The sequence below is a fragment of the Columba livia genome, chromosome 3, assembly GCF_036013475.1.
Source record: "Columba livia isolate bColLiv1 breed racing homer chromosome 3, bColLiv1.pat.W.v2, whole genome shotgun sequence".
Lineage (NCBI taxonomy): Eukaryota > Metazoa > Chordata > Aves > Columbiformes > Columbidae > Columba > Columba livia.
Window position 1 is genome coordinate 60,157,121 of NC_088604.1, and position 24,896 is coordinate 60,182,016.

The window sequence follows — 24,896 nt, forward strand, 5'->3', positions numbered from 1 at the left end:
CAGGTGGTGTCTGGCGGAGCTCGGGGGGACAGGAGCCAAAAGAAAAACCTCCTCGGAGCGGCCGTCCCTGCAGGCGGGGGCTAGTGGCGCAGAAGCGGGCCGGCGGTACCCACGGCCTGCCGCTGCCCCTATGTGATTGCACGTCGGAAATGGGAGAGGCTGCCCCATCCAAAAGCGGTGCGCGTTGCTAGGGTGCTGTTAGGGCAACGTGCTTTACAGAAGTGAAAAATCTCGGTAATTAGCTCAGCAGTACCTCCTGTGTTCCAGGTCTGTTTGTAGGATTGCTTTCCTCTCATGGATGATGAACTGTTTACAAAAAACCTGAAAACTATGAAACTGGAATTTAGAAAAAATACTGTGAAAAACTTCAGAAACAGAGGACGCCTTCAGGGAACATCCACTTAAAATGCAGAAGTGTAGTACAGCGTTGTTGAGCTGAGACTAACAAAAGTTGCTTGCAGAGGCATGAAGTCTGGGCAGTGGCACTGGAGGGAGTCAGGAGAGTGTCTATTAAATGTTTGAAATAGACATCAGCTTTTTGCAAATGGCAGCACAAAAGTATGACCTGGAACTATGCAGACACTCCAGAAACTTGTTTCCTGTCTGATTTAGTAGCTAATTTAAGCAGTGGGGATTATTTCTGTAGGTATAACAACATGGAGGAACTATTTGTGCATTTCTTCCACGTTTAATTATAAAATGTAAATGTCAAAGTTCCTTCAAGCAGTAGAAGGCTCAAGAAATGAGTGTAGGTTTTGGATGGATGGGGTGTCACAGAGGGACCCCGAGGTTAGTTTAAGGGACAACAGTCTAACTTTCAACAAAAGCGTAAAATCTGTTGCAGACAAGGGACAACCTCTAGGCGTCACTTGAGTGTAGAAAATAGAAACAGGACATAGATAATTGGGCAACTTAGCTCTAAAGATTCAGTGATATTTTTTCCAGAACTTGTTTTAGTGATCAGTGGGTTACTTTCTCTTGATAGTCAAATATAAATCAGTTTCTGTTATTGGTTATTCTGAGCAAACAGTCTGATTGTTTGATATACATTGCAGCTTGAGTAATTTATGGGGCAGCATAGAAGAATTCTAATGACAAGAAAAGGAAATATCTCAAAAATTATTTCAGAGTCAACCACCAGCTTCTTTAATAAGCTTAGAAACCAATTGTGCAAGATGCTGTGTATCCTGAGGTTGTTCTGTCTTGCATGCCAAATTTCTAGTGCTTTGGAAGCAATTTATAAGGTCCAACTATTTTGAAAATCTAGTGTTCCCTCAATATGCAGATGTTGGCAATATAAATGTCCCTATATTTCTGTGGCCTTTTCTCAGAGAGCTGCAACTCTTTGAGATTAGAAGGTTTCCATATTAGTTCAATCCTTGACACACCCCCTATTCCTAAAGTTAGTGCCTGTAGTTCAAGGGGGTATATTAGCACATAATGTACTTAGTCCTTTCTCAGAAGAGAACTTTTGCATGTGTTTAAAATTGTCCTTTATCCTCATTGACTCTGTTGAGCCATAGTTATTGTCTTAAATTGAAGTGTTGAGACTGAGTAGAGAAACAATTATTGCCATGAAATTTTTTCTTCTGTTTATCACTTTATTGTGGGTGACAGTCTTCCCAAAGCTAAAACTCTATAATGCAGAAGAGTTATTTCATATTTTGCTAGTCTTTGCCCAGAGCAAAAGGTTATTGTATTAAAATCAAGCAAAACATCTAAAGAAATTGACTTCTTTTTTTTAATTTGAAGGTGTTTCTAGCATGGGATGTTGAGTGTTTTAAAGAAACTCAAACCTTAGTTGTCATATTAATGCAGAGAGTTGGAGTAAGGCTATAACTATGAAGCAGCACAATCCTAGCGTCTGGTATTAACAGGAAATGTAAGATTTAGAATTTTTTTGTGAGTTTTTTTTTTTTATTTTACATGGGCTGATATTAATAGGAGGATCAACGCTTCCTCATATCTCAGGTTATGTACCAATATGTTCAACATACTAGATTATTTATAACAATGTGCTATATTTTTTATAACATGAGGAAAAGAATAAGCTAAACTGATTTTGTTAAACTGTGAGAAAACCAGGTTGGAGAAGCTGTAGGTTCAGATTGTCTTTCCAGGCAGTGAGGTGATGACCCCTCTGAAGCAAAATTTTGATTGTGATTTCAGAAGTGTTAGTGTTTTTTTTCAGCAACATCTCCTAAGGTTTGACTAAATCTGTACTGGTATTTTCATGTCTTCAGAACAAGAATGTTGTCTTTTTGAAAGCAGGTTGTCATCAGGAAAATTGTGTTATGTTCACAGAAAGCTGCAAGTACCTTGCCACAGGATGGCAGTGTAGCAGCACGTCATTAAGTCCAATATTTCTGAAGTATTCCGGAAACATGGATATTGGAGCTGGAATTTGCCTCCAACTAAGTGCAGCATTATTGCCTTTTAACTTTTCAGAATACCATTGCCCTCCTTGTATAGTTAGTACATCTTTGCATACATTTTAATTACGTTGTTTTCTTTTGTACTGATCAGCTATACAATATGCTTTAATAAAGAATAATCATGAGAGCTTGGCTATGATTATTAATTTATTTTTATAATGTACTTTTTTATTTGTTTCAAAATGTAATTGTTGATTTGTTTCTTCTGGTGTCTTGTCTTTTCAAAGCTTTTTAGCAGGTCAGTTAGGAGATTTTAGTTCCTAGTCCTTAGGTAGATTCTCATAACTCTCTTTTCAAACCCATCTTTTTAATCATTATTGCTTATCTGACTGGGATATTTTATCCTTCAGTATTTTATTAAGGTTCATCTCTTTCCTTGCTTCCAGTGGTTTCTTGAGTAAGAATCACTATTCTTGCCAGCAAAAGATTTCCCATGTTTTAACTTGGGAAATACTTTAAGAGTTTCATTGCAAATATGCTGTAGCACATTGGTGTTATTTCTTTCTAATCATTCTGCTGTAGAGTCTTACTGAGAGGTAAATGAAACAAGGTGATTTGTTTGCCTTCATAGCAATTTTGAAAAAAAAAAAAAAAAGAAATTAAAAGTTCTGTTTTGTGCACTTTTTAAAATCAAAAACATTAAAAAATTTCATCCCTTTTGTGATTAGCAAAGGGATAATGGCACATTTGACTTGTATTCAAATACAAGAGTCTACCTTTTAGGGTGGACTCAAGGTGATCCAGTTGACTGTGCCACACTTTGCCAATGCATATGAAAGAGCTGTTTTTTGTAGAGAGCAGCTTCGGCTTGAGTGTGTCTCAATAGTAGTCAAAAGTGAGATATCTTGCAGTGACTTTTAAGATTTTTCAAAGTCCAAGAAAGATGGGATACATTTTGACTTGGTTTCACTTTGCTGTGGAAGAGTCTGGGACCAAATAAAATGAATCTCAGTTTTATCTGCGTTCAACCTAACATGTAGTTTATTTCAACAGTGATGGGTACTGACTTATGAGGTAATTCTGCCTTTATTAGGTTGGTACGCTAGTACTGTAGTATAGTCAGATTTTGGTATCTGCCCAGGAAAAATAACTTAAGCATGTCTTACTTAAACACACTGTTACGGCAAAGTCACATATGAGGTTTACAAAGAAGTTTTAGAAGTCAGTGTAAGTTGACATTTCAGATTAATTTCTGAGTAAACTCAAAATGAAACTTCGTGAAGAAAATTACTAATTAAACACCTAAATGGTTTGATGATTGAGAGCAGAATGAGCAGAACACTTAATTTTTTATCCTTAAGTAACAAGCAAAGCAAGAACACAAATGAGTTGTAAAGATTTATGTAGTTTAAAAAACAAAATCTTGCAATTGAGATACTCAGCGTGGACAGGATCTAAGTGTTTGTTTTCCCGTTTCTACCTGTTCTGTTGAGCAAGACACCGGGAACTGACTCAAGATACTTTTCTACCCGTTCATTTTTTTAGTGTTGAGTAGCTCTACAACCTTGTGTCCCCATCTCTAGAGTTCTGTAAGAATCCTCTCTTGGCAAGCTTTTTATCTGTCTTTACCCTGTCACACTACATAATCAGTATCTGTTTCAGCCATTGTTTCCATGTACATTTTATCATTCTACATTTTCTAACTCATAAGTCTGTCCTGATTCTGTTACCTCCTGTGTACAGGCCTGACTTCATTTACAAAGAAGTTATTGGCAAACAGTTTTTCTCTTCCCAGTTTCTGATTTCAATATATAATTATTATCTCAGGTCTTCAAATTTGTTTCTGAAACTGGAAATCTAGAAATTGTCCTTGATTCCCCCCCTCTTTTTCTTCTACACTCTGGTTTTCTCTCAGGCTTTCTCTGACGACTCTTGGAATGCAGTCAAAATTTTTACTTGGCATGATATTGCCTCCTTTTTCTTTCTGTACCTTTTTTTTGTTTGTTTCTTGCCTGATAAAGCTGCTGCGTATGGTCTTTCTATATCCTCTTTCTGTTACACTGGGTAATCTAGAGGCAGCTACTCTTGTTGCTGCAAGAGAACAGAGCTTCAGGATGTAGAACTTAATAGCCATGTGTTTTGCTGCTGGTTTCCTGCCACTGCAAAAAAAACTTGTAAAACAAGGACATAAGCAACCTGACCACATCAGGGCAAAGATGTCAAACACATGTACATAGATCAGTCAAATGGAAAACCTCTGCATAACACCAATGTATTGGAAAATAACAGTATCAATGTTAATTGATTTACTCCTGAAATGCTAGATACTTTTACTACTCCCATCTCTTTGGTATTTTGATGGGCAAGATTTCTTGCCAGGTGTTTTTATAATTTTGCAAACTTTTTCTTGCCTATGGTCATTATATAATTAGCTGTCTTTTCCCAAAATCTTATGTGGTCAGGTTCTACCTATCAGATACAGTAATTTCAATAATTCTCCACTTCAGCATTATACTTCTTGATTCAGCTATTCTACCTGTACATGTCTCTGGTCTCTTGATTATTTCCCTGACTCAGGCCTGCAGATCCTTGTACGATTGACATTTTTTGTATTACCCCAGCTCTTTGAAGCTTTCTTATATTGCTTATTGAATCACCTTCTCTTGTCTAAATGGTTTTGTTTTTCCGTTTCCACAGTACAGCCTGCTTCTTCTCTCTGTTGTTGGATAAAGCTGGAGAATACTTGCATCCTCACTCCTATGTAACAGTTACTAGTGAATGGATATTGAATAACTTCTCACTATGCTTTTTAGTGTACTTTGCATAGTATACTTTCCATTACTGTGTAATTTTGATTGTATAGCTCTCACCTTTTATTTGCACTGCCTCAATTTAAATTTTTCTATGACCTGAGAGAGCCCACCTATGTCACACTAGCTCTTTGAATTAATTCTACTTACCACTTTTAGTAGTCAGAGCAACTGATGCTAATCAAATAAGCTGTGAAGAGAAATGTCTGTTTGCCATATTTGCCCTAGAATCATAGAGTACAGGACTCTCAAGTGACTTGGAGTGTATCTGTCCTTTTCAAGGCAAGTTAAACTATACCCATATCTTCACAGACTGTTTTCAAAAGTCTTCCAGAGCTGTAATTTCCACAACTTCTTCACTGGCTGTGCCCTGATGTGTTGTTATCCCTGCTCTTGGGAAGTTCATAGAGCAACCCATGTTGCAAAAGACCTCATGCAGTCCAAATTTGATGTGAAAAGGGAGTGTCGATGAGCTTGTATAGCATCCTGCCCAGTTGCGTGTTGAAAACCTACAGTGATGGGGATTCTACTCTGTCCCTGGGGAGGCTGTTCCGGTGATTGGTTATTTTCAGAATTTCTTTCTTGATATATCAAGTTGAAACCTGTACCCTTTGCACCTTGTCTTCTCCTTTTGGCTCCTTGTGAAGAGAGAACCTCTGTCTTCTTTGTAGCCACCTTTTAAGTACTAGAATACTGTGATGAGGTCCCCTCGAGCCACATTTTCTTCAGGGCGAAAAGACCTAACTCCTTCAGTATTTTCTCATGGGACAGGTTTTCCTGCCCCTTGATCATCTTTTTGGTCCTTCTTTGGACCCTTGTCAAGCTGACCACATCTTGAAATGTGGGCACCAAAACTGTACACAGTACTGCAGGTGCAGCCTGACATGCACCCAGTAGAGTGGGACAATCACATCTCACTAATAATGCCCCTTTTGCTGCCATTCAGGCCTATTACTCCTCTTACTGCAAAAAGAGTAGATTATTGCCTTCCTCTTTGCATCTGTCAAGAGCAGTATTCTTCAGAATTTGAAGAGTTGTTTTTCCCCTCTGTCTTCTTTCCAGCCTGAACAATCTCTGTGCTTTCACTTTCCTCATAGATTGTGTTTTAGAGACCTTCAGCCATGCCTTTGGTAGACTATGGAATTGGCCCAGATCTTTTAAAATGTGACTGATTTAAACACAGTATTGCAGGTAAGGCCTTCATGTTGAGAAAGGTAAAATAACAGCTTTACCAGTCATCTGGATAACAGGCATGTGTGCTTTTTCCCAACACTATTAATGTTATTTACTCATGAGTTTGTGAACCCTGCAGTTTCAGATCCCTTTTTTGGCAGAGTTGCCAGCTAAACATTCCCCAACTTGTGTGCATGCTTATTGCCCTTTGTGTAAGTCTTGCACGTGTCCTGACTGAATTGCAGTCTCCTTTTTCAGATTTACTTCCCATTTGTTAAGATCACGTTGAATTATAGCCCTCCTGTCCAAAATGCTTGCAGTTCCTCACTGACTGGTGTAACTGCCAGTTTAAAAAGCTTCCTCTTTATTATCCCAGCCAGTTCAATAACTAATGTGTCAAATAGTATCAGACCCAGGGCAGACTCCTGCAAGCATCACATTGATACAGCTTTCCCTATTGATAGTGAAATAATGGTAGCTCCTAAATAGTTTATACCATCTGTGTGCTTATTTCCTCTAGACTAGTTAGCTATAGAGTGTTTATGCAAGTGTTGCGTGAGGCGGTGTCAAAAACTACAAAAGGTAGATGGAGGACATCCTTTGTCTCTTCCTTTTACACAAAGCTCTCACAGAATGAAGCTCTATGATCTGACACAGTTTATTTTCAACACAACTGTGACGTTACTTCAGTCATGTAGGAGTTTGATTATTCATTCCATGATTTTTAATAGGAACTGCTGCTAAGCTAATTGTTATGTAATTTCCATCCTATATGTTTAATCCTTCCCTTATTCGTTTATAACTGCCCTTGGCCAGGTATGGAAGTTTCTAGAGATGGCCTAAAGAAGGATCACAAAAACAGAATTGTGTAAGAATTACAATAAATGACTAATTCAATTTATTAGAAAGCTGAGATGACATAAGTGCCTGTGCTGAGGTACTTACCAGGCTGAGGTAATTACTAGGCTCATACTAATTGTTATCTTTCGATCCAGGGAAGAGTTTTTTTTACTCTGGCTTGGGTTGGCAGAACTTCTGCAAACTTTTGCTTCCTTCAGCAGTTACCAGTATGGTCTGCCTGTTGACATCATTTGTTTTGGCTTTGCCAGCATCAGTCACTGCTGAGAGCCAAACCCTGGTCTTTGCTTGGGACATACAGCTCATACAGTTCCATTTTCTGAGAATGGAAACATTTCACTGAAGTCTTTAAGATTTGTGCATGGGCACCTGGATAAAATCTAATGGCCGCCTACATTCACAGGTTGGTTAGATGATTTAATGGTTCTTTCAGTTCTTAAATATTATGAAATTTAGGAGTAATCTGCCAAAGAAGAATTCTTCAGATTTTCTGTTTTGTTTCATTTCTGGCACTACCAAGTATGCCCGTTTTGATTATTTTACTCCAAATTTATGTTAATGTGCAATTCTGGTTTTGATGGGAGAAGTCCATCTTTCACAGAATATAAACAAACACTTAATTGCAGCCTCCAGTATGAAGTCACATCCTGGTAAATGATAATTGTGTGTTGCTGATTTGGAAATTCTTTTCATATGCTTCAGCAACACAAGATCCCTGATAGAGGGAAATAATAATTCAGATCAACTTCTGCTGGTTCAAGTGAACAGAGAGACTTTCTTGCTTATTTTACAAAATTGGTATTTTATATGTTCACTTAAAAAGCATCAATTTTTGTATATAGCCGAATCACAATTGTAGACTTGTTAATTGTAATTTAAAACAGAAAATACGTACTTATCTTACACAGAAAGTCTGCTGCAGTATTTTCAAGGTAGTTGAACACTATTTTCATTTTTACTATTTTATAGACAGTCTGATAAGAATTGCTGGAAAAAACTCCAAAGGCATACTTCACCTTCTTATAGCCACTGCACTGCAACTACACAAAGCCCTGTTTGTGGAGCAAGGAAGTTGTCCTCATCTCTTTTAGAGGCACCCTGAAAAGGAAAATGTTGGATCACTTACGTAACAATAGAAAAGTGCATTGAATTTCATATCATTTTAGTGAGCTACCTGTCATCCCTAAATAACTAAAAATAAGACACTTCAATTGCATAGTCCTCTTTGCACTTTAAAGAAAGTGATTGGCACATACTCAAGATATCTCAGTGTTTCTCAGCTGTAGAAGATGATTAAATCATCCCCCAGTATGTACTGTTGTTTCAGTGACCCACACATGCTGTGGAACTTCATCATCTTTCAAGCAGTTTGCAGCTGACTGCATCTGCTTGGTTCAGACTTAAGTTTCTCTCTCTGATACAAAAAAGTCAGACTTTTAGAGTAAATGCACTGCTTTTTTTTTTTTTTTAGTGACAGAGATGTAAAAATGTATAAGAAATAAGGCTTTTTGTTCACTGAAAGATACCTTGTTCTTCTAAACTTTCCTTTTGTTGTATCTTTACATTTTAATCTTTTTCAATTGAAAGTCTTCAAACTATTTCTATTTTTCATGTGCTTTTTTACCTCCTTTACTCAACTATGGTACGAGACAACTTGGATGACCATGGCATTGATGTCTTGTGCCCTCATGTCAGATGAGTTTCATTGCTAATATTCTCACATTTAGTCAGGCATTTTATAGGCTTTGTGCTTGATTATACAAACCTCACACTGATCTGAGGCCAGAGAGGAATCATGGGTTAACCAGCTGTTGCCTGCACCACCAGCAGTCAGTGTTTCCATGCATCAGTGGTTTTCAGCCACAGTTGTGGTTCCCATTCCACTGTTTCCCAAGCTGTGTGAAGGAGCATCCTTAGGCCCTAGCCAGGTGGTGGTGGTAGCGCTGTCCCAGGAGACAAGCCCTGCTTTCTGCTTACAACATCAGGAGTATGGACTCATCTCAAAGCCAAAAAGGAAGAAGTAGAAGGTAGAGCTGCTTGAGGGAGTTCTGCTTTTTTTTCTTGATCTGTGACCCATAGAATAATTTCCTTCATCTTTCTTTTTCCTCTTGGTGTATGAGTTGGAGAAGCTGTAATATCTTAGGGGCCTCTTCCAACCAAAATTATTCTATGATTCTACGTTTTTAAGTTGGTAGTTTAGAGAAAATAGAGGCAAGACAAAAAAGAGCAGAATGAACTTAGGAACAAGTTTGGTTTGGGACCCACGTGTTTGACGTGTACAGAATTGTGAACTCTTGTAGCAAAAGTTGAAATTTTCTTTTTTGCTGTAGTGTCTTGTTTCAAGTAATGCTGGCTGTGATTCAGATGCACATAATGCAAGCATCCCGTTACCTCAGTTTTTCTCATTCATGACCACATGTAGTTGTTACAAAGAGCAGATAGAAACATGCATTCTCAATTATCATGCAAATATTACATAATAACTAGTCCTCAAATGTATGTATTACAGAAAGATCGTGTAGTGAAGTGAGCTGGTGTGCACAAGTTCTAAACAATTACTTCAGTCATGCTCAGTTTCCATAGAGAAGCCAGTATAATAGTGTGTTTCTTTGTTGATAAAAGAAATATTAAATCTCTCTAAAACTATCTAGCAACAAGCTGCTTTTCAGGCAACAAACTACATTTCATTAGGACAGAAGTTGAAATTTGTTATCTACCAAGATTAAAGATGACAGGAAATATGCAAGGGTACATTTACACTCGGGGGTTTCCTTACTCCTACTCCAAATAGTAGTTCTTACTCAGGAAGGCTGTGCCTGGGGTTGCAGCTCTTCCAAGAACTGGGTCACACTCTTAACCACTGTAAAAATTTTCCATTAGTTTCAAGTCTTCATTTTGCCAACTAGGCAGAGCAGAGACATTCCAAACAGAGCATCCAAAGGACACTTTGTGTATTTTTGTCATTTCTCTTTGTTGTATTTTGTTCCAAACATAGTAAAGTGTTCTTTCTAATGTGATCTTCGCCATGTATTGAAATAAACTTGGTTTTAGTTTTCTTCTATAGCTTTTCTGGTCCCACATCTGATTTCACAGTGGCAAATAGTAGATGTTGCATTCCCCGCTGTGGGTGGGAACATCATTAGCATGTCCTGACTCTCCTTGGAACATCATGCCATTATAGAGGTTGAGAAGTCCTGAAGAGTCTGGTGGGAACATCTCAAGTGATCCAAAATTGCTTGATCACTGTCTGGTAGCTTGGGTGTCAGATTTGGGGAATGAAACCTCTTAGTGAGTATGAGTAAAATTCTGTGTCTAGGGATAGAGGATCTGATACTCAGGGATTGCCTTAGACCGTCCTGTTCATACTCTGCACAAAGCTGGCAACTTAATGAACTATTACGCATATACATTCTTAAGGGACAAGGGAACTGAGGAAAAACCCCCACTAATCAAGGGACAGATCCCAAAAATCAGAACACAGTACCTGTTCTTTATTAAAAAAAATAAATTAAAAAAAAAAAATTTCTCTTGTAATATTGTGCCACTTCTACTGTCCACAAGCTTTCAAAAATGTTGTCAGTGAAAAGAATGATACGGTGAAATCATCAAGTTAAGGACCACTTATGTATCTGGATAACATATAGAAAAGAGCTTGAGGTAGCTTACTTGGTAAAAAGAATATGCTCACTTTTCCTTGGGAAGGATGGCATTGTAAGAACTGGAGAACAAAAGCTTTCTTTGGCAAACAGGGAAGGAATGGTTACTTTCCAAAGGGAGAAATCAGGGTATTCATCCAGATTTCCCTGAGGCTGGGAAAGGTCTAGAAATTAGCAAAGTGGGTGTTGTTGCTCTGTGAAAATTGCTTATAAGAACCTCAGGACCACCCCGAGAAACCAAAATATCTAAGAATGGATTAACAGAAAGGAGAATAGTTTTCATCTGGTCCTAGTTTCAGCATCCACCTTGTGCTGGGGAGATTAAGGGAGTTTTCACCCGAACCCTTATAACATCTGCCTAGTTAAGATATCCTTCAGAGTAGAAAGAGAGCATTTCACTGGTAGCTCACTGTCCCTCTGCATGTGGGGATCACACAGAAGCTTTCAAACTTTGGCTCTTTTGGTTGTTTTGCAGAAGCCTCACCTTTGAGATTTGGCATGTACTGCAAACACAGGGATGTAAACTGACATATGATCACAAAATATTAAACCATAAAGATAACAAATTTCCTTTTGGGCGAGGAGAATGCAAAGCCAGTATTTCTTGTGTGGTTTTTGTTTAAAACTGCCACAGTTTTGAACAGAAACTGAATAAGATATGCTTAAATTTACTGTTTGTAGAGCTTTGTTGTGATCTATATGTTAGATCTTCTGCATGTTCCTTTTCTCAAGCGAGTGAGGCAGAGTTTTATTTTGACTTCATGACAACTTTGTACTGATCTATCCAGGACTGAAATGCATGATGCACAATGGATTCCATCTGAATTTTATACTCTGAATGGAAGCTAGAAATCTTTAAATAATGATCCTTGTCAAAAGGAATAAGCAATAGTCTACGTTAAGAATGCAACATGGCTTCTCTTTTGTACCTAGAGTTCCTTATGAGTAATAATTAAAAATACAATGCCTTTTAGTTTAAAAAACACAACTATTTCCAACTTCCATGCATGGCAATCAAACCCAAAAGATTACCACCTTTTTATAAACTTCAAACATTGCTTCATATGTTCCAGCTTTTGTTCTCCTGGAGTGCTACATTATTATTATTTTCTGAACAAAAGTGCATCGATCAGTTTAGCAAGTTCCTGAATAAATTTGTGTCTTGTATTCTCAGGATTATCATATTAAATTCCATTTACTACTTTTCAAGTACACTAGACAGAAATGTCGAATAAAAGTTTAAGTGAAACTTTGTTTTTAATTTTTAACTGTTTTATGATGGACGTCTATACTATACAGTTGAGAAAAAGAAAAAATAGAGAAAATACTCTGGAGAGAAGCTAGTAGACATTTTACAAAGCAATGATAGCTGGCAGATTTCCTGTGTGGGGTTTTCATTTGTTTTTTTCAGGGGTTTGGCTTGGTGGTGTTTTTTGGTTTGGTTTGGGTTTTTTGTTTTGTTTTTTCTTTTTTTCGTGGGGCAATCAAAGGAAACTTAGCAACTTGAGGAAAGCATTGCATACTTAACACTCAGGTCAAATATTTTTACCTTACAGTCATATTCACAGTGTGCAGAAGTCATTGTGAAGTGGAACAATGTCTTAAGTGACAGGGAAGGCTAACAAGCAGTGATGAATCAATCCAGTACCATCCTGCCTGCTGCAATTACTCATCAAATTCATCATATCACTTTTGTCACCTTGCACTTTTTTTTTTTTTGTAGAGGTTACATGTAAGATCATGACTTATGAGAAACTGCTAAGGATTTTTAACTGTAGACTTAATTATTTCACACCACAGTAGTTGACTATAATACAACTAATATTTGAAATTTGCAGTCTCTGTTGGGTACTTTATATAGTTTTATTCAAGAAAGTTGTAATTTCATGCTGAAATTCTTGGTTTACATTGTGACTCTTGGCACACTTTAATAAATTCACTATTAATAGTCTTGGTATATAACTAGGTATTCAAGTTAATATGTGGTGGATTGCTAAAGAGAAAAACACATTCCACATTTGAGGCCTTGGTTACTTAAACAGGGAAAAAACCATTAATTTTCTGTTGTTCTATTTTAGTAAAAATGATTTCTGAGCTATCAATTTGCAACAAATTTAAACACGAAGGACTATTACCATGCTCATGTAATGAAGTCATGTGCCTGTTTAAAAGTTAAGAGATCACCTCTTTTAAAGTATTTCAGTAGATTTCTGTTCCTGAGACACTTGTGGGCATAGTACTTATTAGCTGACAATATTATTATTGCTGTCTAATTACTTATCATATAACTATTCAGCTGCTTATATCTTTGAGTTCCACAATACATCCTGAATAGCAAATTAAGCAGGTGCAAGTTCATCTGTTGTTTGATTTTTTCAAAAACTTCATAAACAGGTTCTGTGTCTCCTAAGATGCACTAGTGATGTGTTTGTTCCCATGTTCTTCACATTTGGACAACTTTGTAGTCCTATTGACTGAAAGACAAAGACCAGCTCTCAGGTTTTTATTAAAAGAAAATGGGAAAACTGCTAGAGACTTAAAAGCTTCTCTCACTAAGTCACAAAATATATTCTCACAGATGCACATCACAGATGTTGTATTATCTGTCCTCTGAAATATCCTCATACAATGAGTAGAGTCAGATGTTCTGAAATTGCAAAAATGGGGAGAAGCCCATTGTCTGTCTCCATCAAGCACCTTTTTTTTTCAATGCAGTGATAGATACTAGGAGAGCAAAGTAATTACTAAATAGGTGGAGATGTTAATATCTGGACAGACTGAGCAAAGAAATGAAACAGTCTGTGTACAAGTAACATGTGTCATAGCATTTTGCCACCCAGAGTTCCCTAGCATAGGAAATGTGTCTTCTGTATTCTCTTCACTTCATGAAGCCAATCAGTTTTTTTAGGGTACAGGTAGAAAGAAGATTATTATGACAGTGATGGCAAAGCTATTGAGTGTTTTGTAACAGGTTTAAGCTAAAAGATTTGTAACTATTGTCACTGCCAATCCGAGTACTTCTGTCAATTGTGACTCCTATGCAAATAATTTAATATTTTTCCCTAGATTCAATACTAGCCAAGCAGTCCATAGTTGTGCTATCATAAGCCATTGTTTCTCCCAGCATTAGCTGTTTTCTGCTGCTGTAGGTCATGCAGAATTAAGCACTGTTTATAATATAAGATCCATTAAGACTTCCCAACCCAAATGCTACCTCCCAAAAAGACAGGAATGAGATCCCAGTACACAATGCTGTTTAAACTTCAACTCCAGTATGAGAATTGACCCAAACTGTGGGATCCATGCTCCTCTAGAAGTATTCATAAGCAGCTCAGCATTTCCAGCATTCCCAGCATCAGATCTCACCCTGGGCTGTCAATAATCTGTTTTTAAAACTAACTTCCAGCCTGTACTCTACCAAACCATAACTTTAAACCTAATTCAAACCAGGTATAATTGTTGCCGAATGACTCCAATGCAATGCTAAGCTGGCCCCACTCACCCTTGCCACTGCTGGCTCTTACACCTCTTCTCTGCCCTCAGACAGCAGCAGCAGCAGCAGCAGCAGTGAAGCAACCTCATACAGCTCTGCTGCTTTGAATCCTGAGCATAACATTCATGTTAGTTAACTACAGCCAGCTCCAGCCTGCTGCCCAGCTTTGCGGGCCTTGCAGGATCTAACACTAAGCGTAGCTTTTCGGCCTTGTGTTTTACTGGGAAAAAAAGTCTTCAGCTATGTCCTAAATCTGACTTTTAGAGGAAATTTTAGAGGAAATTAGTGTTTGGGATTTCTTGTTCTCAAGGAACTGTATACTGGTTATGGTAAGCAAAGTTAGACCAAGTCTTGGCATTTCCAAAATACAATAGAACTCTCATTTCAGATGCTACCAACAAAGCAAAATAATCTCATACCACCATAGGTTATCTGGAATACATTTTTGTTAACTGAACAAAAATTATTGCTCATTTAAAATAAACAGAAGCAGAAAAAGAATGCATGCTGTTAATACTTACTCCATATTTTATTATAATAAGTTACTAAGTTGCTTTTCTGCAAAATTTCATTCTTAAATTTGACAAGCAGGTACTAAATTTTATCTATGTACACACAGGGCTGGTTTTTATAGCTTGAAGCTGTATCGCGTACCCTTGAGTTGCTAACGGGAAAAATAACTAGTGCTGAAGAGAGATCTAAGGTCATCTTTTGTGCTGACTGATACTTGCAAGTAGAGCTTCAGAACCGTGAAGTTACTCATGACGTTCTATCCATAGTGATTATACAATCGTAGTGTAGGAACTGAAAAAGAGACAGGTATGCTGATACTTGAATTGGGATATTTAATTATTAGTACTACTTATTTCCAATTATTTGGGGAGGGAAATTGACACCATAAAGTATTTTGCTTCGTATTTTGTCTCCTGCATATAAGCTGTTCTGCTATATTTTCAGGATCCCAAATAGATCAAATAACTTTAAAACCAGTTACTAAGGCTGCTTTTATTTTTTTAATAAGTTATCATCGTCTTCTAAGTAGTGCTATATGCAGATGCAGTTTCACTAGGTGAATGAAAAAGCTCATCATTAATATTTTATAATATAACCATGCATGGTAGCAGTATAAAATGATCTCTTGCAGTACTAATGCTAATACGCTGACTTACTAAGAAACTTTACAGATCACCAACTAGGAAAACTTGGTGGGTTGCACTAAAATTCCATGATACTATGTTACTCAGTTTGTGTTTCTGTTAACATACTGACCTTTATCAGCACAAATGCATTGTTACACACATAACTTGCTTCTTGACAACATCATCTTAAAAGGCCAATAGCATGTGATGCTTCACAAGGCTGCTGTTTTCTAGTTTTACAGCAAACTCTTTCAGTTTGACTTAATATGCAACTATAACAGTAAATATAGAAAATATAGGGAGACTACGAAGTTAGAAACACTTACTGTCAGACAACTGAAAGGAAAGGAAAAGGAGAACTAGGCAGAGACAGCCCAGATCACCTGGCAAAGCCTGACCTTAGCTGGGACTCCTGAGCTGATGGGGAGAGGGTGGTTGGAGTCCCCAAGTAAGGCTGATCAAGGCCAGTGAGTCCTCTTAGGGCATTCTGGGTCCTGACAAAGGCTTTGTCTCATTCTCCTGAGCCACAGCCCTATGTCAGTGTGTGAGCTAGCTTGATGAAGATGTGCTGCAGAAGACAGAAGGTCTGTGGTGCTGACATACTAACAGTGCCCAAAAGAGCTGATACTATTGGTAAGTACAAACATTTCCAACAGTTGTGTGCAGCTTTGCCCCAGTGATTTCTCTAAACTCAACAAGTAGCTCAACTTCCACAGGAAAACAAGATTCTTTTTTTTACCTGCTCACGTGGGTTGTGAGAAACCTCTTGTAAGCTGTGGGTTTTGCCTTTGCATGATAGTGACACTGGAGATGTAAGATGTCAGGGGACTTTGCAGACCTCTTCCCTCCCTTCCTTCCTTCCTTCCTTCCTGCCTGCCCTCCCTTCCTCCCTCCCTCCCTTCCCTCCTTCCCTTCCTTCCTTTCCTTCCCTTCCTTCCTTCCTTCCCTTCCTTCCCTTCCTTCCTTCCTTCCTTCCCTTCCTTTCCCTGGTGCAATGAACCTGCAAGCAGGAGCAGTTCCAAGCCCTGCATCCCAGTGTGCTTCTGAGCTCAGTACATGCACACAGTGTCCAGGACTCTTGGGCTCACTTCCTGCAACTACAGAAATATTTGTTTGTTGTTAAAAACAACAGCTTAAGTTTATTTTAGCCCTTTGTGTTCTAAAATATGTGTTCTCATCCACACTTACATCAAATAGTTGCATTTTCCTTTGAAAAGGCTTTTGTGTTAACTAGTGCAAGCTGACAAACCTAATTTCAGTTGTGTGAAAATTTTCAAGATTTTGAAATGTTTTTCACCCACATTGGGACAAAATGTCAAGAATGTACCCATTTGTGCAGAGCTAAAACCCCACTAGAATCCCCAAGTACTTTGCTTTGGACACAATATGTCAGAATGGTATGTTCAAAATAGTTGGATGTTTAAATTCAAGTTTTTAATCCTTCAGTGGCAAGAAGTATATAGGGGATACCCACTGCTTCTATTGTCTGGGAGAACCCTGCAGTTTTAAGAAAGTACTTTTAATGCAAATCCTTCAGTTAATTCTGAAACCTGAAAGGATGTGGTGGCAATAGTTTTACCTGTTGTGGGCAATTCATGACTCCAGACCTGCCTCCTGGTGGTATGAAAAGAATGAGTTCAGTCTCATGACACAGATGTTCAGTCCATGTAAACTGGATAAGAAAATGACGACCAGTGAAGTCAGAGGGCTGATCATTGTTCCTCGCTTTTGCGGCACTTTTCTCATTATTTACGAATCCTGCTGTATACAATGAACCACGTTGTTTTCAGTAGATACGGACAAATTCTATCAATGAGATCTGCACATGCCCCATCAAAGACTGTTCCTGCTTCACAGTCTTTTCATAACCTTTCACATCTCATATATTAGTTAATTTTAGCTCTTACTTGCTTTACTACTAAGTTTCAGTTTATTATTCTACTTTATTTTAAAGCACATTCTTCTTATATTTAAAGTATTTTTTTCCTCATTGTCGTCTGTGAAAGTCTATTTGGCATTCTGGCTTAGAAATATTTTTTTCACCAATATTTTCTCCATCTCATAGTAGTTTGTTACTATTTATGAGTTTTGGCATTTATTTTATTTTATTAGATGATGTAGAGCTTTGAAATGTTGAGTTTTGTATTGTTTTGACCCTTCTGCCCAGAGAATTACACGGATGCTGTAAAAAGATACAAGGAAAATATTTTGTCGCATTTTTAGCCTATCACTTCTGATGATATCTGTCTTAGTCTAAACAGGATATCAGTCTTTTAACCTTAAGCCAGTGTGCATGCAACCCTTCCACTTCAGTGGGAGCAGTATGTGCATATTGAAGGACGTGGCATGACCCTTATATGTGTAACTTATCCGTCTTTATAACATAGTTTCTTGTTTGGGTGTTTGAGATTTTTTTATGTGCAGAGAAAGGAAAAATTAGATTTAAAGGGACTTTCTGTCAACTTTTAATTTAAGTAAGATAAAGCATTTGTCAGTGAATGAAGCATCCAAAATTAGGTACTGGAATGAAATAATTATTAAAGATAAGCATTATCTGGACCTGTATACTCTCCACCTGAGAGGTCTGAGGAATTTAAGAATGAAATGCCTAAATGCAAACAAAACCATGTGGTCTCTTTAAAAGCAACTACTGTTGGAAAGTACAAAATATCCATCTATCTTAAAAATCCAGTGATGACTTCTCCAGGAATCCCCCTGGCTTTCAGATGTTATGAGGGCAATACTGCTGGCAAGAGTGTGTGGTGACAGCCACAGTCATGGGCTACATGAGCTCCCCTCAGAGGACATTCAGGTGGTCTCATGGTCTCGTGAGAAGAGACTCTTGGGGACGGGACCTTGGCAAAGTGCAGAAGATGCCTGTGGTGGGTTTCCAGTTGCTGTGGAGGTGACATGGATGAATGGTGACGGCCTCCATAAGTGACCACTGCTCCCTGCTAGGTTTGTAGTCTTGCAAGGAGGGACACAACCGATGGGGGTGAGGAGACAGTCTTGTCCTGGAGCAGCCATTGCCTGTGCCAGGCTTCTAGCTGCTCTGAGGGTAGTGCAGGCAGTGGGACTGAGTTCAAAAACCCACTGAACTGGTGTCGAGAGGTGTTCAAATGGGCTTCGAGCCTCATGAGAACTGACCTTGCAGTGGAGCCAGCCTAATCCTGGAGTAGCAATGTCCCTTAGGGAACACAGTGACTAGGAGCTGCAAAGAGGAACTCAGCACTCAGAGTGGCAATTCATGGGAGCTGTGGTGCTCCTCAGGCTCCTGTTCTCTGCCAGTACTCACTGCTGAGCAATTCTGGGCTTTGCTTCTGAATCTGCTGGGAGGTTTTTTTCTGCCATCCTCAGATTCAGCCTCTACTGCTGGGAAAGGCTGATCAATCCTGATTAGGGAGGGTGAGGTACCCATTCAGCTCATGTTAGCACAGGTCCCAGCGTACAGTTCTCAGAAGCAGCAGTTTTTTTCAGAAAGGCACATGGGTCAGAAATCTGATAAAGGCCATGTAGGACTCATCAACATAAGTATTGCACCACAGGGCACATTTCCCAGCACCGAATGGAGCAACTACCCCCAGCACAGCAGAGGCCTCTACTCAAGTCACAGTTCAGGTGAGAGGATGAAGGTCTCCAGATCTCAGGTTGCAGAGAGTACCCTGGTGCCTCTCCCAAAGGCTGGAGCAGGAGAAAACAGTGTTCTTGCCTGAAGAAGGTGTGTGCTAGATGATGAGATAGTTTGCCAAGACATGGAGCTATGGATCAAGAGGGAAAACTGCACAACATCAGGGAACATAAAAAAGATGTTGACAGCATCTTCGTAGAGATCATGTGGAGGCAAGAGCCTGAACCTGTAACTGCACAGAGAGGGGGCAGCCAGAGAGCATGGTCAGTTGTGGGGCAAATGGAAAGTCCCAGACTGGGAAGGGCAGGAAGCTTGTGACTCCTGGCAAGAGGAGGATGGCAGATCTGCAGTTGTGGAACTGGTTCAGTGTGCTGGTAGCAGGCAAGAGAGAGAAGGCCATCGCTGGGGAAGCAGGAGAGCCACCTGATGAACAATGGATTAGCACCAAGGGGAAGTCACGAGTTATAGTAGTGGGTGTACTCCCCTCTGGGGGTACAGAAGGCCCAATTTGCTAGTCTGACTTAGTGCTAGGGAGGTCTGTTGCTTGCTGCGAAATCAGATCCAGCATGTTGCAAAGAAACTGGCAAGGCTTGTCTGGCCCTTGTGCTGTCTCTCTTGCTGCTTAATACAGCTGGGGAGGGTGAGGACACCCTGAGTATATCGAGTGACTGGATGGCTTTGGGAATGAGGGTCAAAGGCTTGGAGGCCCAGGTGGTGTTCTCTTGAGTCCTGCCAGTGCAGAGGAAAGACTTGGGGAGGAAGACACAAATTCCGTGGGTCAACACCTGGTTGCACAGCTGATGTAATTGACAGGAATTTGTATTTTATAAGCATAAGACCCACTTTGGACATTAGGAACTTCTACACAGACATGTTGAAAGGGATCTGAAAAAAAGGGCTTGGGAGTCTTGGCAGGCAGCAAGCTGATCAGCCAGCAGCATGCCCTGGCAGTGAAGAAAATCAACAGCTTCCTGAATCAGAAGCTAACAGAATCAAAAGAAAGAACTGTCCACCTTTGCTCAGTACTCCTGAGATCCCTACTTATGAGACAACATTTGAAAGGCTGTGTCCAGTTTCAAACCACTCCATTTTAAGAAAGATGTTGATAAACTGGAGCAAGTTCAGCAGAGGACAACCAAGGAGGCTGGAGCACTTGCCTTGCAAAGGTGGCCTAAAGGAACTGCACTTCTTCAGTGGGTTTTGAGAAGACCTAACAGCAGCCTTTCCCTAACAATGAAGAGTTTATCGAGAAAATGAAGCCAGGCTCTTTCTAAGTGCTGCATGGTGGAGGACAAAAGACAGCAGGTATAAGCTGAAGGAAGAACCATTCAGATTGGATGTAAGGAAAAGGTTTTTTACCATGAGGACAATCAGCCACCAGAACAATTTTGCCAGTAGGGCTCTGCGTTCTCCATAGCTTGAGTAGATAAAGACCTGAGAAGCCTTGTCTGACTTCGCTTTCAGCAGGAGGTTGGAGTAGGAATCTCCTGAGGTCTACTCCAGCATGATTTATCATGTGATAATGTAAATGTCCTATGATCCAATAAATTTCAAAAAATAATGAGCCAGTAAACTCACTGATGAACACCTGAGTATTTGCATGTTGGTGCCTCAGCTTTCTCTGAACTTCTTGTTGCAGAGTTAACAGAACAAGATGTGAAGGTATTAGCTGTTCAGATTCAGCTTGGAGTCTTGGCTTTAAGAGCAGGGAGGGGAAAATTGCTCTGATTTAATGGATTTTGCATGGCAATAGTTGAAAAGTGTGTGTCTCTTCCAGTTTACCAGATCTGCTAGTCTTCTACTGGGGATGTAAGAGTGATGGGTGGAAGGGTTAGCATGGCCTGTTCTAGCCACACCATTATTTCTCTGTTAGACTCCTTCCCTCTGTGTGAGAGAAACTAGCTTAAATGAAGATTAAATTGAGAAATACACATTGCTTAAAAAATAGTGATGGGGTAGAGCATCTGAGTCATCCATGAGTTTCAAAAAATTACCAGAAAGACAACTGTGGTAACTTACATGAATGTACTCATTTAAGAAATCAGGTGAAAACATGTATGTGTTTACATAGCAATAATAGGCTTAATAATATCAACATGTCAAATGGTGCATTCAAATAAACATATGCAAGTAATGGCACTTGAACACTTGATCAATTGCTTTGAAAGTACTTTGCTACAAAACACAAGTATTGTGCTTTATTTAATTTGTAGGCAAATTGTGGCACACTGAACTGATTTGTTGAAGGTCACTTGTCAGACTGAGGAAAAGAATTCTGTTCTGAGCCTCAAACCTCTGTTCTGTTAAACCACAGAGAGAAAGCAGACTGAATCTTTGACCTGAAGTGGTCACCAAGCCAGTAGTTGGATGTTGTAATATTTAAACTGTGTTTTTATTCTGTGATACTGGCACCAGTTAAACATGTAAGTTGAGCAATAACTGCATTACAGCTTTTGACTCTATCTTAAAATGGGTTATCCATTCATTCAGTGAGTGTCATACCAACCTGTTTACATATTTCTCGTGAAACTCGATTCTCTTTGATTTGCAACAGCTTAAAAACATGACATTTTGGACAAACATCCCTGAAGTAACCCAGGTCTTTGGTAGGCTGTTTAGCAAAACCATTTTCCTTCATATTCTTACTTTCCCATCTACAGTCACACTATCCCTGTACATATGGCCAAACATTTGCCATGGGAGAACTTTTGTTTGATAAGGCATGTCTACATGCTCTTTCCCACTTTCCACTCATTGGAATGAGGGAGCAAATACTTCATATCTTTTACTCTCCTCAGACTTTTAAATCTGACCATTTAATTGTGTCATTCTTTGCTTTTGGTGAAAGTTTTGTTAGTTCCCTTTGAAATTGTCTGATTCTCCGTCTAGTGTTTAGCCTCAGGGGTCTCTTGTGAACAATACCTACTATTCCTTCTCATGGACAATCCATGTGCCTACAACCACTGAAGGGGGCTGTCAGGTATCATCAGAGTAGCTTGCTCTGGTGCCAAGCAGTGATTTTTCTTGGGCCAAGAATGACTTTCTCCTCATTGCTTTAATTTTCTCTGTCATGGTAGAGCAAAGTTCCACGGAGACTGTACTTCCTGAGCCTGAAATACTCTTGCTGGATCGATCATGATTTGCGTTACAGAAACATCGCTAAAGAAGTCAGGATTGGCAGTGCACACTCTGCCACTGGCATCAGTCTGATATTCTTGATTCTTCTTGTTGGCATTGGTGTAAATATGTGATTGAAAGACTTGTCCCTTTTTGCCATATCTGGCATAACGTGCTTTATCATCTGGCATGGTTTTTCAGGATGCAGCTGCACAATTTTCACTAAGATGTGGTTTTGCTGTTGTCAAAGGCTGTCCTCCTCAACACTTCAAACTTCATTGAATACTGCAGTACAGGTCCTGCTATTTGAAGTGGTGTTTGGAAGTGTCTCTTGGCTTCAACCTTTGGACAGGCCCCATGTGAGACCATGAAGCTTCAGTATGAAGGGAGAGACATTGCTGTGAGGGCAATTAGTTGTCCTTTTTTCATCTATTGATGAAGATTTCTTTACAAGACCTCAGTAAGAAATGCTGTCCTTCATGCAGATCTTTATTAACACATTTTTCAGGGAAAAGGTGCAGTTCAGACCCATTCTGAGTTTCTTTCTGAGGTTGTCTTCAATTTTGCTTGAGCCAGAAAATGAATAACAGACTAATATGTAATTATTTTCTAAGCTACAGCCTGTCATGACTAAACTTTCCCTCCATAACTTGGTTGGTAGGCAAGCTTTCAACTTTTTATGTTGATAGGCCAAGATGTTTAAAAAGTATCTCCCCTCATCACAGTAGTGGCAGAAAAATGGGATATATATAAATATATCAACATTAAAAAGTTAATTGTACTGTAGTACACCGGTAACCATCAAGACCTCTTCCCTTAGACTTCAAGTGACTGTCACTGACCTCTCTGCAAAATGTCCCCATCCCTGAGGTTTGCAGAGCCACCTGAGCATCATTTGCTTTACATGAATCCTTTCCAATCTTTTGTCTTCAGAAGACAGTCTATTCATCTTTGAAGTCCAGGATATTTCCTGAGGTCAATGCTATTTTTTTACCTGTCTTTCAGAGTCACGCTGTGTGAAAATACTTATCAACGAGTACTCATGGGAGAAATACGGCCATCTGCAGTTCTTCATTAAGATATTAATATTTTTTCTATATGTACATTCACAACCACCTTTCTACCCCTCTCTCTTGGATTATTTGGAAGTTTTCTAGAAGCACAGTGGGCATGGGATATATCTCCTCCTTTTAAGCCAGCTGGTGCAGTATGCTGGGAAGGTCAGGTTGTTTGTACGCCTTATGAATAGCATTGAGGAAAAAATTCATTACCTTGGGAACGTATGTGTCTTTTTATTGGTATATAAATCTATAACTAAGCATGGCATTTTTGAAAAAGAATAGTTACAATTTGATACCATGTCTATCACTTTATCTAACTGTACTAACTCTGCTTCACCCGTGGTGTCATTCTTATCATGTCAGTTACATAAAATTAAGTAGGAGTGTGGAAAAACTATGTGAAAATATTTGAACAACATTACGTACACTTTTCAATTCACCGTTGCTTATTTCAAAAGTGGTATGTGTCTCTTTAAAAAAAAATACTTCTTCCTACAATCATATAATTATCTCACAATACTGAAATGACTGAAGAAATAAAATGTAAGTGTTACAGCCAAAATTTCATTTTCTTATGATCTCAGCTAGAGAGGATTGTTAGTCCAAAGGACTAACTGAACTTGTTTTCCAACTTTGCTACATCAAAGTAAGTGACTAATGGTCAGAATTGACAATAAGCAGTCAAACCTCTGAACTAAGCAGAAGTAGTTCAAGCTGTCAGCAAAGCACCAGAGAGTCATCTTCCTGTGTTTCTTATCCAATTAGTACATACTTAAACAAATTGGAAAAAATGACTGTAAAGCTATGAAGACAGTGAAGACTTGTGCTTTTGACATAGCTTTTCAGTTGTCATTTCAGGGCATGTTGATTTTCTATTTAATTGTGGGTTCAGTTAGAAGCTTTGGTCTCAAGTTTCCTCCGTGGTCACTTCGTTCAGTTCCTATGAAGACAGGCAGAAGGGAGTTCACATAGTAAATATTTTTGCAAACTCTCTTTTCCAAGTTTCTCTGACCCTCATAATGGCATATTTCAGGGCTCTTCTGCTATTTTTAAGGAGGCCTGAAAGGACGGAACTTGGGAACTGGGAAAACTCTCTGGGATGGCTGAACAAGGAGCAAAAGAGACCTGAGAACATGGGGAAGGCAAAGCTCCTGACTTACTGTAGTGCTGGAGAGCAGAGGGGTCCCCAAGGGAAGTAGCTCCCACATGGATGGGGTGGTGGCTCTTTTGGTGCACAGATCCAGTGAGACTGCAGCTGGAGACCACTACTCATCCCTTCTGTGTTGTTCTTCCCATCCTCCCCATGCTGGAGTTGGGCTGGTATCCTCAGTACAACCTTCAGGCTCCAAGCTATGGGCAAACTACTCCTCATTGTTCCTTTGTAGCTGGGTCCTTCCCTCCTGCACTGAAACTGGCAGGACCAGAAGACCTTAAAGCCCAAGGTCTGTGCCACAGTCCTGAAACCACAGAGCTGCTCCAGCTCAGCTTACTGGCTCACTCCTACTCACCAGATCCTCAGTGTGCCTCTTCCAGCTGCTGTGGTGGACTCCACCAGCTGTGTTAACACTTCCCAATGTTTTTGGAAG

At 39.3% G+C, this 24,896-nt stretch overlaps 1 long non-coding RNA gene across 3 annotated transcripts in view; it reads left to right on the top strand.

Annotated features, from left to right (window-relative positions):
- Nucleotides 1–7,027: 7,027 nt before the first annotated feature.
- The window catches only part of LOC110363921 (uncharacterized), a 91,300-nt gene continuing 73,431 nt past the window's right edge, over nt 7,028–24,896 (top strand). For all 3 annotated transcript variants that reach the window (XR_010471385.1, XR_002422322.2, XR_010471384.1), the window contains exon 1: nt 7,028–7,619. This is a non-coding gene — a long non-coding RNA (uncharacterized LOC110363921). The remainder of the gene's footprint in view (nt 7,620–24,896) is intronic.